The sequence below is a fragment of the Copidosoma floridanum genome, unplaced genomic scaffold, assembly GCF_036245765.1.
Source record: "Copidosoma floridanum isolate Cflo_tuat_1 unplaced genomic scaffold, Cflo_Japanese_pri ptg000012l, whole genome shotgun sequence".
Taxonomy (NCBI): domain Eukaryota; kingdom Metazoa; phylum Arthropoda; class Insecta; order Hymenoptera; family Encyrtidae; genus Copidosoma; species Copidosoma floridanum.
Genome location: NW_028321889.1, coordinates 2760522 through 2774070, shown reverse-complemented (window position 1 = coordinate 2774070; position 13549 = coordinate 2760522). Strand labels below are relative to the sequence as shown.

Here is a 13549-nt window from a genome sequence, read left to right as displayed (position 1 = left end):
AGTTACTAGTCTAAAAATTTTCCAAAGAGTTATTTCGACACTTTGACTACTACTTATTAAGTTTTGTCAACCCAATAGTACCAAGTTTGGTAGTCAAATTTGAAAATTTTCATTTTAGGGTAGACCTTTTAGACCTACTAGTAAAAAAAAAAATTATTTAAAAATAAAGAATCTGCAAAGAAATTTTTTCTCCATGTAGAGCGTAACAATCAAATTCTGTAACTCAGTATGTATCCGATTTTCAATGATCCCGAGAGACGTAGACGTGTTACATTTGTATTATTAATGATGTCAAAAATTATGTGCTTTTAATACCGGAAACTCGTAGTTTACATTTACTTAAAATAAAAGAAGTGACTGTGATTGAGACGGAGGGAACGACTAGTTAAAATTTCATAGACAACCAACGAGTCCCGGTGACGATGCAGTTTCAAGATCAAGATAACAAATAATCACCAATAGCTCAAACGGTGGGGACGGAGAGAGCGAGAGCACGCACGCATCAATACAAGTGCACGCTCATTACAACCTCGTATTATAAATAGTCGATAGTAGAGTTGGCTTTTGCTTAGTAGCTTTCGAACCGTGCGAGCACGTAATTGAAGACATTGCCACTTAACGTGCAACGCAACCCAGTTCGAGGAAAGCTCGGAAAACTCGATACACAATGGAGATCCTCACGAGAGCGGGAGCCCTCGCATTCCTCCCACTGGCGACCGCAATCCTCGTTGTCATCTGGGCACTGATGGGAATCTACAAGCGCAACTACTGGCGAGCACGGGGCATTCCCCAGCACCTTACGAATACCCTGATAGGCGTGCACGGTCCTTTCTACTTGCGCGAGCGAGCCTTTGCCGAGCACACGATCGACCTGTACAACGCCCACCCGGGTGCTCGCTACTACGGCTCCTTTGACCTGCTCACCCCGGTCATCGTCCTCAAAGACCCGGTCATCATACGCGACGTGTGCGTCAAGTACTTTGACCACTTTCACGACCACAACAGCTTCGTCACCGAGGACATGGACCCGGTGGTGGGCCGCAACGTTTTCTCCCTAACGGGGGCGCGGTGGAAGGACATGAGGAGGACCCTGACACCGAATTTCACAGCCAGGAAGATGAAGGGGATGGTCAAGCTGGTGGCTGAGTGCTCGAAAAAGTTCGTAGGGTACTTTGAGGAGCATCCGGAGGTTGCGGCTTGTTTCGAGGCGACGGACACCTTCACCAGGTACGCCAACGATGCCATAGTGAGCACGGCCTTCGGGATACACGTTGACTCCATGAACGACCAGGGAAACAACTTGTACCGGCACAGCAAGGAGGTGGCCTCGTTTCTCAACTCGTGGAAGCTCCTGGCCTTCCGACTGGTACCGAAACTCATGCGGCTCTTGGGCGTAAAGTTCCTGTCGAAGGCCACGGACGCGTTTTTCAAGGGCATGATCGGGGGCACGGTCAGGACAAGGGAGGAGCTGGGCATCGCCCGACAGGACATGATAGACTCGTTGTTGCAGGCCAAACGCAGCAGGGACCCCGTTGAAGTGACCAACGAGGACATAGTGAGCCAGGCTTTGATTTTCCTCATTGGGGGATTCGATACCACGTCGAGCCTCACGTGCTCCTTGGCTTACGCGTTGGCTAGCAATCCCAAAGTCCAGGATAAAGCCCAACAAGAAATCGACGAGCTGATGCTGGAAGGTGGCGACGGCGTTATCACCTACGAACGCTTGGGGGACATGAAGTACTTCGACATGGTCATCAGCGAGACGCTCAGGATGTACCCACCGACGCCCCTCACCGACAGATTGTGCACCAAGAGAATTACCATCCCAGGCTGCAAGGAGGGCTCCCCGGACTTTATTGTGGAAGTTGGTACGAGCGTGATAATACCGATGCACGGGGTGCACAATGATCCCAAATATTTCCCGGAGCCGGAGAAATTCATACCCGAGCGTTTTGGTCAGGAGAACCGGGATAAAGTCACTCCGTTTACGTACATGCCGTTTGGTCTTGGCCAGAGAATGTGCATCGGCAAGCGCTTTGCTCTCATGGAGATAAAGATATTGTTCGCTCAGCTGTTGAGCAAGTATAGCCTGAGCTTCGCGGGGAAGACGAGGTTGCCACTCGCGTTGAGGAAGGATTCGCCGAGTATGAGGTTCTTGGGTGGATTGTGGCTCAAATTGGATAAACGAGACCTGTAGCTGAAAATGATATACTTAGGTTTTTTTTTTTGTGTACAGGTAACTGTTTGGGCATTGCAGGTACACATTCTATTACATTTAGATTGGCTGAAAAATGTGCGAAGATTTTTCAACTGTGGTTTAATAATAAACTCAAAATAACTGAGTACCTCTTGTTTTTTTTTTTTTACATAAGATTACAATTCCATCAAACGTAATGAATCTTTGCATGCGAATTTTTCAATTTGTGTACTTAATTTGCATCAGTTTTTGTAATAATTATAAAACACGAAAGAAGTGCCTCGCTGAAAAAATTCAATTGTACATACGAGTCGTTGATAAATATATTACGTTACACTGAAAAATATACCTGGAAATAAAAGATCTACACTTTGATTTAACTTTTTTCGTCCTTCTTCGTCACTCGTCCTTAATTCCTCCCCTCACTGGAAGAATCACATCAATAAACTCTCAATATGCAGATTCTTATCTATTTTTTTTTTTCCCCCAATTATGCATCATCGTAATGGGTATGTACGCAGTCACTGCCAGTCTGTTACAACACCGGCTGAAATTAGGAACGCTGCCAAATGCCAGTCATACGACCCACGATCGTCCATCTATAATCACCGACCAAACAGATTCTCCCTCCCGGCTCATCCAATTATAATAATTGAGCAAAAAATCGTCTTCACTCCCTGCTACCAAGTTAAATTAAAAACCATCTTGAAGGGTTAAAAAAAAAAAATTGTCTTCGGAGTATAGTCTTTACATCCTCCTATCTCTCCGGAAGGATTGGAAAAAAAAAACACATCCTACTGACTTTGCGAGTCTTTGTGTGTGCGTGTTTCAAACAGCGTAGATGATCTTTTGTACTCGCTACGACGGCTTATGTGCCACGGAGAAGCTAACTCTCAAGTGTGCGTATGAATCTCAGCAACAGAGTACCTGCACGAGACAATCCGACGACAGTAAGAAAAAAAAAAAAAAAAAAAAAACTACGCAAAGAAACTGTAAATCTGATGATAAAAATCTGCTTCCACCCCGTAAGTGTTGTCAGCACTTGAGCTCTTGTGTCCTTTGCTCTCGAGACATCACGTGTATTAAATAATGAAAAATTTTTGTTTTTCCCTTCATCGTTGCAACTTGGCCAAAAAGAAATACAGAACAATGAAAAACAAAGTCCAAGTCAAGTGGCGCGGGGAAAGTAACTTGGGGGAGGTATCGAGTTTTTGATTCTTTTATTTTCATTTTTTTTTCGCTCGGATGAATTTCGTAGAGTAAAGAAAAAGGGGGTGAAAAAAAAGAGAAAGGGAATTAAATAAAGTATTGTTTTCCTTTGAGTGTTAAGTGGTTGGTGGATTTCTTTGCTCCATTCCACTGAAATCCTTCCACCCCCCTCCATCCGACAACGCGGTTTCGTCTACATCAGCGCATCGCTATCTCTCTCTCTCTCTCTCTCTCTCTTACCGAAATTACTCGGTCGATGGTAACCGCTCCAGTCTTTTATTTATATCTATATGTATACGTATCCTTTGGCTTGGATTTCTTCCAGACCCGATATACCGTTCTTGGGGTGGCTCTTTCTCTGTCTTTGGTTTAAGGACTTTTCGTCGGAGCGCACAAATTCAATGTAGATGTCTCGTGGAAAGATCGAAATTGAAATCGACGATTACATACATCGGTCGTGATGCTCAGGATTTTTTTTTTTTTTGTTTTTTACTCACAATCTTATGCCCAGAATAAAGCTTTTGAGCATTTGCTCATACAGGGTACGTATACAATTGAAATGGAAATATATACTTGTTTGTATGCATCGGCGTGTCAGTTATACTCCGATACGTAATTTTAAATTTATCAACCAAATGCAACGGGAATCGATGATTTTCATATTAATACGATTGAGTGGTGAAGTTCAACCGCTTGGAGTAGGCAAAATACTGTGATTTTTATCATTGCTTTGCACTCGAGTGTGAATAAAACTACTCAGTGTTTCCAACTCCCATGCAGGAATGTTTTGATTTGAAGGGCTCTTGACCAGGCAACTCTAGATTTTTATGGAAGATCGCACAGACTAACGGAATCTACGATTGTTTTTGTACCCATCCTAAGGATCGGGTTACTCGTTAGAGCCTTTGTAATCAAGATTTTATCAGCTTGGACAGATCAGGCGAGTTGACGTGCTTGTACTCACCTTTGAGCAGCTGAAGTAAAATATAAACGAATCAATGATATTTGCATCAATCTAAATACAATTACATGCGATAGGTTATCAAGATAACTGATTGAGATACGCGTATCTGATATACTTTGGAACTTAGATTATTAGCGTCAAATCCCGTTCAATAGTGTCCGTACGTAGTGCATAATTTTTCTTTTTCTTTGCTAAAATATCCAGAACAGTACCACGCAAGCACCAAAAGAATGAATGCTCCAACAGAGGCACATGGAAGTTGAATGGCTGTTAGAAGGGGATCAAAAGCTCAATAATTTGCTCGCCAACGGAGTTAATTATACGGAGAAAGAGTAATCGATCGGCTACAGTGTTTGTGCGTTTTAAAAGCGTTTACGGAGTGGGGGTCGATGCTCGGCTGGCTATCGTTTTGAAGGATCCTCGATTGCCGGGATTAAATTTTCCCGAACTATACGTGCAAACTGTATAATGTGTAGTCACGAGCTCCATCGCAACGGGTATTTCAATACAAAACATCATTTCGGTTTTCTTATCATATAACTTGTTTGTCATTGTTACACATTGAACCAAAAAATTTGAAGGTTGGATTTGACATTAATAAACTTTGCCAAGTGTGCAACGGATATGGAGGGGATGTGTATATTGTCGAGATGGTCGAACCAACACGACCCGATAAATACAGTGGCCTTAATGGACTGCCAAGTTCCTGTGCTCGGGTCTCTCAGGGTCAGAGGCTAATTAGCAATCTCCTTCGAGTATCTATAGTTTCCGGACAGAGTAGATGCACGTAATATCAGCTCGTTTGTTTAAAAGTCTTTGTGATCCTTCATAAATCGGAGCAATCGGTTTACGTATACAAATGTTTAAACGCGTTGTAAATTAAAAATAGAGTTTTGGAATTTTATTTTTAGGAGAAAGGACGAGTCGAACTTGTCGTTTGTAACTTGGCCTTGTAGCTGCACCTCGTTGTTTGGGCAAACTTCGGGGGGGGGGGAGCCCTGATCAAAGGTAGGGATTGATTTGGGATTTAAATGAGCCCCACTTGAAAGACCCTTGATGAGAATCTCGTTCGGAATAATCGATCGACCTTTTACAAGCTCTCTCCTCGAATTAACCCTCTTGGCTCAATTTCATTACCACATGTATCTTGTCTTGTAAGAAGAGAGAAAAACTTAAAAACTGTATCCAGTGATTTTGCTTCGAATTTCGATGCGAAGACATCTTAAAAATCTTCGAAGCTATTGATTTTCGAGGTAAATGGTAGTTTCTGCATGGAAAAAATAATAAAACCCAAGGAATCACATTGTATTTTATTTCAGAGTGTAACCGAGGTATCCTCGAAATTATAGCATGTCTTATGAGTTACTTTTAATAATAATCGATCGGACAAAGTTGATAGCTGTAAAAATACTGTGTATACCATCATTTACTACTATGATGCTGATGCTTTTTCCTAAACCATGTAAGTTTGACATTTCATAAGAGTAAGGAAACCCCCCCAACTACTCACACTCCTTTTCCGGAAGCGATCATCCCTCCTACTTCCACTAGGATTATTTCTTAAAAGTTCAAGTAAAATCAGTGTCAAGTTTTTTGGTACAAGGAACAATGATCCATGAAGTACGAACTGAGTTTTTTAATTGATTGATAAATCAATTGATGAATTTGGGCACCAAGCTTTGTAGGTTAGATCATGCGTAGCACGTGGTCAAGACCATAACCTCAATGCATTACAAAGATTTCGCTGATCTATTTGAATTTGAAAATATCTAGGTGTATATTTTTACCTGGTAATTCACCTAGACATTTACGTCAATGAACGTGGATTTTCCACCCAATGCAGATCGACTTTCTAGGTACCCAAGGTGAATTTCCAGATCAAAATACACGTGAATTTTTTTTAACCCGGTCCAAGTGGATTTTCAGATTGAACGGGGACCTTGAACTTCACCTGCACTGACCTGAAAATCCACGGGAATTGGTAGAAAGTAAATTAAACTAAGTAGATCGACCTGAAAATCTGGATGGTCTGAAAAATCCATTTCAATTGCCGGGAAATAAATCCTAGATTAGCTGGAAAATCCACGTGGATTGATCTGGAAATATCGTTGGATACAATTGACTTTTACTAAAAAAAACCTTTACCTTTTTCACATGAAAAAATACAACCCCTACCCCCAAACTTCACATTCCTGATGAGCATAACAACTACCCAATAATTTAAATGATTCGATTACGTATTTCAGTTACATATCGTAAAAATGAAGTCCCCTTCTCCTTTCTATAGATCTGAAATTTCATCCGTTCCAACCGAGGCCACTCATCAAAAATCAACAATACCGTTTTGGTGCAGGCACACACGCGAAACTTGAAAAATCTACGCTCCGCATCAACGCCAACATTTGGATTTGAAAAAAAGCGATGGCTCCCGAGTCGAACAAACCCCCCCCCCCACCCACCCCACATTGACGGCTTCAAAGCTCTTTAATCAAACCCCGCTCGGCTTATTAGACCCATCCTTTCTCCCGTTTGCCCCCCTCCCCCTATTCTCCTCTCGCACTCTCGACATTACACGTCGATCCCGAAGCTTGAAATTCCAATCCGCATCGAGTGCTGCAGCGCGCAACTCCTCCATTTCTGATCCACTTTCCAGCTAGGACTGTAATTAAAGAGCTGACTGTGCAGGAACGCCAGATGAAAAAATTAATTCACAGGCACGGCCGTCCTTTCCGCCTTTTTGTTTCTTCCTCTTTTTCTTTTTTATTTCGATCCTCACTCCACGCGCGATGAGCCTCCACTCGCGAAGCGCGAAACTGCGAGTGTTGGCCATTTTTCCTTGGTGCTCGTGTAAAAGAGGATCGGGGGGATAAATCTCGTACCTCTTAAATGTAAATGAAAAACTGTGGCGTGCGAATGACGTCGCAATATCGGAGTATCCCGCCAGCTTTTGAAGAAACATAGATTTTAGTCGAAAAACAAAAGCTCTCCGATGTCGAAGAGGAAGGGATTCGAGGCATTCGAGGACAAAAAAACAAAACAAAACAAAACAATCCAGACTCGCAAGAAGATGATTGGTCGCGACTCGCGAAAAGCGGGGAAGAAAAGTTGGGATGGAGAAGTACATACGTCTAGCGAGTTCGGAGAAACGGGAGTACGTACGACTCTCTTTTGGCTTCGTGACGCGTGACACGGGAATCCGTCACCCTCGCCACCGAGAGGAGAGGCCGTATCGAGTGTATATATACATGTATAGGTGGCGCACAGAGGAGACAAACACGAGAGCGAAATTATACGGATGACAATACAACCATCGAGCGAACCACCGCTCCCTTTGAGCCTTATGCTGCTCTTTGGATCTCTCCCTCTCACTGCGTGCATCCATCACGAGGGGCCGGTCGAATGGACGCTTGCATGATCCTCACGAGCTTCAAGCCCGTTCCTTTATCGGTGCTGCGTTGTAACTAGTTCCGACAAGTTGTTGACTACGGCTAGCAGTGCTTGCTCGTGCTCTGTATTGGAATTTGAAGGGTGTGTAGTTCTCGTGTCGGAACCTTCGCGTGTGTAAAAGTACCGGGGGATTTCGGGTACTGGTTCCAAAAGCCCGGTGACAACGAGCTTTGGAAATAAATACTCGTGGGACGCAAATTGCCGTGAAAGTTTGTACGAGAAGTTGAAAAACCGATACGATATGTGATTTGTGGAGGGGCTCTGGAAGGGGTTGCGATTGGGATGAAAGAAGAAGAAAAAAAAAGGGGAAAAGGTGTTTCTTTTCTTCCCGAAATTCAATGGGACGGTTGTGTGCGAGAATAATTCGAAAGGATTGACGTGAAAATAATAAGCCAGAGTGAGTTTCGAGGCCGATTTTTCGGTCTGGAGGAAGCTCTCGTAGCTCGTTGTTCCCGCGCAAAATGTAAAATCTGAATGGCTCTCGCTTATTAGCGATGAGGGGGGGGGGTCGAAAAATATTTGGGAGGCTGGAAACTTGCTTGCGCCGGCGTTGGTAAACAAAAGTTTTCGCACAAAAATTGGAAATGTTTTTTTTTTTTTTTGTTCCTTTTTTGCCGATAGAAGTGTCTAAACTTGAGAAAGGATTTTAAAGCTACCAGAGAGCTTTGTTGGATCGCAAAACGTGCAGTTTGAAGAGGAAGAAACTCTTACTTTTTGTTTGTTTCGCCGAAACTTATGAGCGGATTTGAATAAACGCGGGGGTGAGTGAATATAACAATAACACTGCTGGCAAAAACAGATGCTCTTAATTGTTGTAACTGAACTTAAACACTTATTTATCTGATTGGATAATAGGATAGTTCTAAAATGCTCCTAGTAACTTATGTTCTGAGAAAGCAGGATGCGTTTTTTTTTGTATTCGTCGATTAGCAAACAACTTGTCACTCTTATACTTATAGTTCATATCTACATTCGTATGTCACAATTGGAATTTTCCATGAAAAAATCTGTAAGATACCAGTCTAGTGGTGGATTATCAAAAAAATATAGGACACGTATTTTTTTTATTTTTTCACAAAAACAAAAAGAGATGGAGTTGGATCAAATTATCATTGAGGAGTAGGATAATAATGCGTGCGTCATCAGAATATGAAATTTTGTGTCTTTTTTTGTGACGTGTTTTTTTCCCAATCCCGAACTATTATGTTCCATCTTAGTCAGTTTTTGAGAAATTCGACAACAGAAAAAAAAAAAAAAAAAAAAAAAATTACGTAACGTGTGCACGAAGTTGGTGATTATCGCACAAGTCTTAATTTGACAAAATACTACGAGTGTTAGAATCACCGGTTGCGCTTTGTTGCGGAAAATTTAGTTTTTCGTACGCCAAGTTTCTAGAGTAAGAGTACCAAGCGACCCTGGTAGAAGCGTTACTACATAAACTGTAATAATCTTCTACCAGGGGAGTGTATTTTCACCTTGTGCTCAATAAATGTAATTGTTGAAATTGAAAAAATTTTCCCACCATATCAAATGATGTGACCACACTTTACGTGGACGTCCTAATCATGCGTACTGCACCATTGACTCAAAATTTGTCAGCAACACGGTCTCGCTGTAACGTCAAACGTTTTCTTGCCTTCGTTCCAGACTGACATTCATCGCTGCACCCACTGCTGTTTAAAACTTTGCGGCCCACCGACTGCCACGATAAATCCGCCCGTTTCACTTTAGGACTCCGGAACGAAGTATCTGCCCGTAATGCACCACCCGTTCCGAGAATTCATAGCTCAAGAGTCCTAGACAGCAACCCTACTTGGCATTCACAGGTAAAGTGCATTTTATTTTTCATAAAAAATTTTACTGTACCCTATTACAGCATTTTTTTTTATTGATTTAACGGTATACTCGTGTCACAGGTTCTCCAATATCAGAAAATTGTTGTATTTTAAGGAAAAAAAATGTTGTTGCGCAATCAAGTGTTCTTTGTGTTACGTATTCTCTCTTGAACAGTAAGAGCGTTGCGTTTGTACACGTGAGGTGCTCCATTCCATGTGTCAGAGTAGCGGCACGTGATACCAACACTTGTAATATTTTATAGAATTTTTTTGAAAAAATAAAAATTATGGAACGAGAAAATTTGCAATAAAAAAAAAAAAAAAAAAAAACACATGAGCATCAAGAGCTCTGAAAGGGTGCAAAAAAAGGAGAAAAAGGAGAGGAAAGAAAGGAAAAATTGAAATATCGAGAGGCACTGGAAATCCGGGCAATTGTTTCGGTGCTTTCGATAAGTCCGTATTATCGAAGCCGTGAGAACGCTGCAGGTGCACTTTCACCTTGTTCCACCGCCACCACGACGATCATTTTTATTGCCCTGTAAGCGTGATTTTTTTTTCTTTTTTTTTGCTACAGGCGCTTTGTCGATTCCCTCCATCCCCCAGCGTTGTACTCCTTTTGTGTTTCTCTTAACCTTCGACGGCTTCTTTTTATACACCCCCTCTTAATAGTTTTCTATCTTTTGTTCGGCTTCTTTTGATTTGTATTTGGATTTTTTTTTTTGTTCCCTAGCTGTTGCCGATTCCACAAAAGGATGATGGTTTTCTCGATAACCATGAAGCAGAGAAGGTTTTTTTTTTTGCGTTTGTGGTAATATTTTTTGTCTCCTCTTTCTTTCGTGGAACGTGGGTTGTAATCACATCGGATGCTTGATTAATTCCATTGGAACTGATTGTCGCTGAAAAAGCAGAAAAGGCTTGATTCGACGAGTCAAGGGCTCAGGTGTACGCGGAGATTTGTTGAGGGAGATAGAGTTGAATAGATTATTTGTATTGATGATTTCACGAAAATAAGGATATGTATATTCTTTGGGTGACAAATTGTAAATCAAAAACTATTATTTCTCACGTAATTTTTCCATAATATAAAGTCATTAAACATCAAAGCTTTTAAATTTATTATAATGGTGTTCAAATAATTATGTGGGATATTGGAATACTTGATTGACACAAAAATGAGAAACTACTTTACGAATGGCCCTTTCTTCGCATATGTTGTTTCGACTAGTTCAATAGACGTGTTGATTTTTTAGAGTAATTAAAAGAAAATTTTACTGAATAATGACCAAAAAATATTTAAATAACAAACACCACTTGGGTTGTAACAGTACCTTATGTTACGCAACAAGTTCACGATTTTTTTCAAAGTTCGAAATTTCGTACTTGCACAGAGTTTGCCACACGTTCGACTCTAGTAAGGTAATTTTAGCACGTATGTAAATGTAGTCGTCCAAGCGAAAACAATTGTGCCAATCATTGAAAAATCAATTCTCACACTTTTGGTTGGTTGTCAAAATTGTCTATACTATAAATTTTTAGTATCGATGATGCAGATATTCATACGGAAATAACAAAAAAAAAAAAAATAAAAAACGAGGGATTTATGCTTACAGAAATCAGGTATAAAAGTAGAAAAACAAGATACACGCAAATAGTCATACTTGTATTACTTCCACTGGGAAAAATTTACCATGTCGTCTCAATCCCCCGCCGAAGCATCCAATACCTCGTGGAAGCCACAGCACCGCAGGCGTGTCGTTAAAAATGTCAAATATCTCGGAAACTCGTCTTGCGCCAAATATGTATAATACTCTCTTTCGTAACTTCAAACTATATTCTTTTTGCCAAAAATCACGGAAAGAAAAAAAAAAAAAAATAAAAAAAATAAAGTCCATTCGAAAAAGCAGGTCGTCGTAAATGATACATCATCTAGTCCCTCAACTTGGGCGAATGATACTCGATACGCATCAAGTAGTCACACAGGTAAAGGCACGAGTTAAATGCAAAAGAAAAAAAAGCGAGTCAAGAGATCCAGAGGCGCGACTGCGGAAGCCAAGAGGTGAGGAGTGTCAAGAGCTTCCGGGGGAACCCGTAACGGGGTTGGGAGGCCGTCAAAGCAAAAACGCGATTTTTTTTTTTTTTTTTTTTGTTCATCTACTGTACGACTCCTTTCACTACCAACGCTACTTATCCTTTCTTTCGCGCTCATTTCGTTCTCTTGCTGATGCATCGGCTCTTGCGCTGGTCGGCCCCGGCTGTTCTTTGAAGTTCCCTCTCAGACTTCCAAATCCGTTTGAGCACGAGTTCTACTGTTCTCTTTTTTTTACGTGATTATTCTACCGTATGCTGCATTTTTCCTTATTCTCGTTTCTTTGTCTCGAGAGTGGATTTTTGCGGATGAATATACAGATTTTGAAAAATATTCCTACGGAAGAGGAAAGTAGCTTTTTCGCGTCTCGTAGCTTTTTTCCAATGTATAACCAGATGTAGTGGAAATGTTTTCCCCTGTCAAAAATGGTGAAACATTTTTTTGCGCATGACTTTCTCGGCGCAATTATTCGTATTTTTTTTTTTTTTTTTTTTTTTTTCTTGCGGGGACCAAAAATAAAATTCTCCTAGGGGAAAAAAGCAAGACCTACAGCGGGTGGAAAAAGTGAAATTTGCCGCATCTCTTTGAGGGTCCGTTGCGCCGGTCGGCTTTGTACATGTAACTTTTTCGCGATGCACGTAATCTCATTGTCCTTCGACTTTGGGCAAAATTTCTTTCGAGTTCGTTCCTTTATTGAGAAAACTATTTTTCATACTTATATACTCGGGATAACGAGAATATACTAAATGGCTTTATTGTACAAGTAAATACTTGGTTTGAGTACAAGTACTTCCACAACATCAAGATGTGTACTTTCGTGATTTTGAAAATGATTCAAGCTCGTATGTTAAGGCTAAAATGATCCACATCATCTCACCGAAGATGTTTTAATTTCAGGGAAAGCACTTGTTACTCTCATCGGAGTGCGCGTTCGAGTAATACAGTTTTAAACTTTATTTTCGAGTAAATGTATCTATACTTATGTCTATAGTTTTAAATCAAAGTTGTTTTTTTATGAAGTGAATTTCTTTTTGGGGCAACCCAATGCGTCATTGGTCCTATACGTCTCCGAAATTCGATTTATGGACAAAGTAGTAGTGTTTTAGAGTGTTTGTCCTGATGTTTAAGTTTTTAGGTTTTTAATCAATTAAAATTAACGATAATTGATACCTCAGAAAACGCTACGACTATTGTTCAAAATGATCTTAACTTTTGAACAAACTGGTTCGTGGGTATAATCCAATGTTTTATAACATATTAGAATGTACGTCACTAAAAAGAGCATTTCTGTGATTTAGTTATCATTTTTTATGGCAATTAATCAGAATTTCACTGCGTCAATAACTACACGCCTTGATCAAAGATAGAGTTATCTTAAAACCCAGAGAAGTTCCCTGACATTTCAAGATTTTCTGGGGTCACATTATGAAAAATTTCAGATTTGTTAGATAAAAATAAAGGTAATAGAAATAAATAAATTGAGTTCAAAAATTCACAAGTATTTTAAAAATATTTATCGTTCAAAACATTTTTTAACCATCAATTTTCTCAATACTTGAGGAAGGTATCATAATACTATTTGATAGAAATTTCGAATTTAATTTTAAAAAAATATGTTTTTCATCTAGAGCTTGAATTAAAATTGAAAAAATCTATTACAATTTATTCTACTACAGCACTTTCTTTTGAAGCATCATATTTTTTTCAACTTCTAGCCTTTGCAAGGTAACAGTATTTCAAAAACGTCTTTTGAATAAATTTCAATGGAAGTACTTGAACCGTATTTGACATAAAACCTATCTATGAATTTT

At 40.3% G+C, this 13549-nt stretch overlaps 1 protein-coding gene and 1 pseudogene across 1 annotated transcript in view; both read left to right on the top strand.

Annotated features, from left to right (window-relative positions):
• The first annotated feature begins 600 nt into the window (after window positions 1-600).
• Window positions 601-2279, top strand: LOC106638464 (cytochrome P450 9e2 pseudogene; annotated as a pseudogene).
• A 7190-nt stretch (window positions 2280-9469) lies between these two features.
• Window positions 9470-13549, top strand: part of LOC106638463 (putative G protein-coupled receptor No18) — a 38893-nt gene continuing 34813 nt past the window's right edge. The window contains exon 1 of the mRNA XM_014351618.2: window positions 9470-9643. The gene's annotated coding sequence lies outside the window, so the exon portion shown is untranslated. The remainder of the gene's footprint in view (window positions 9644-13549) is intronic.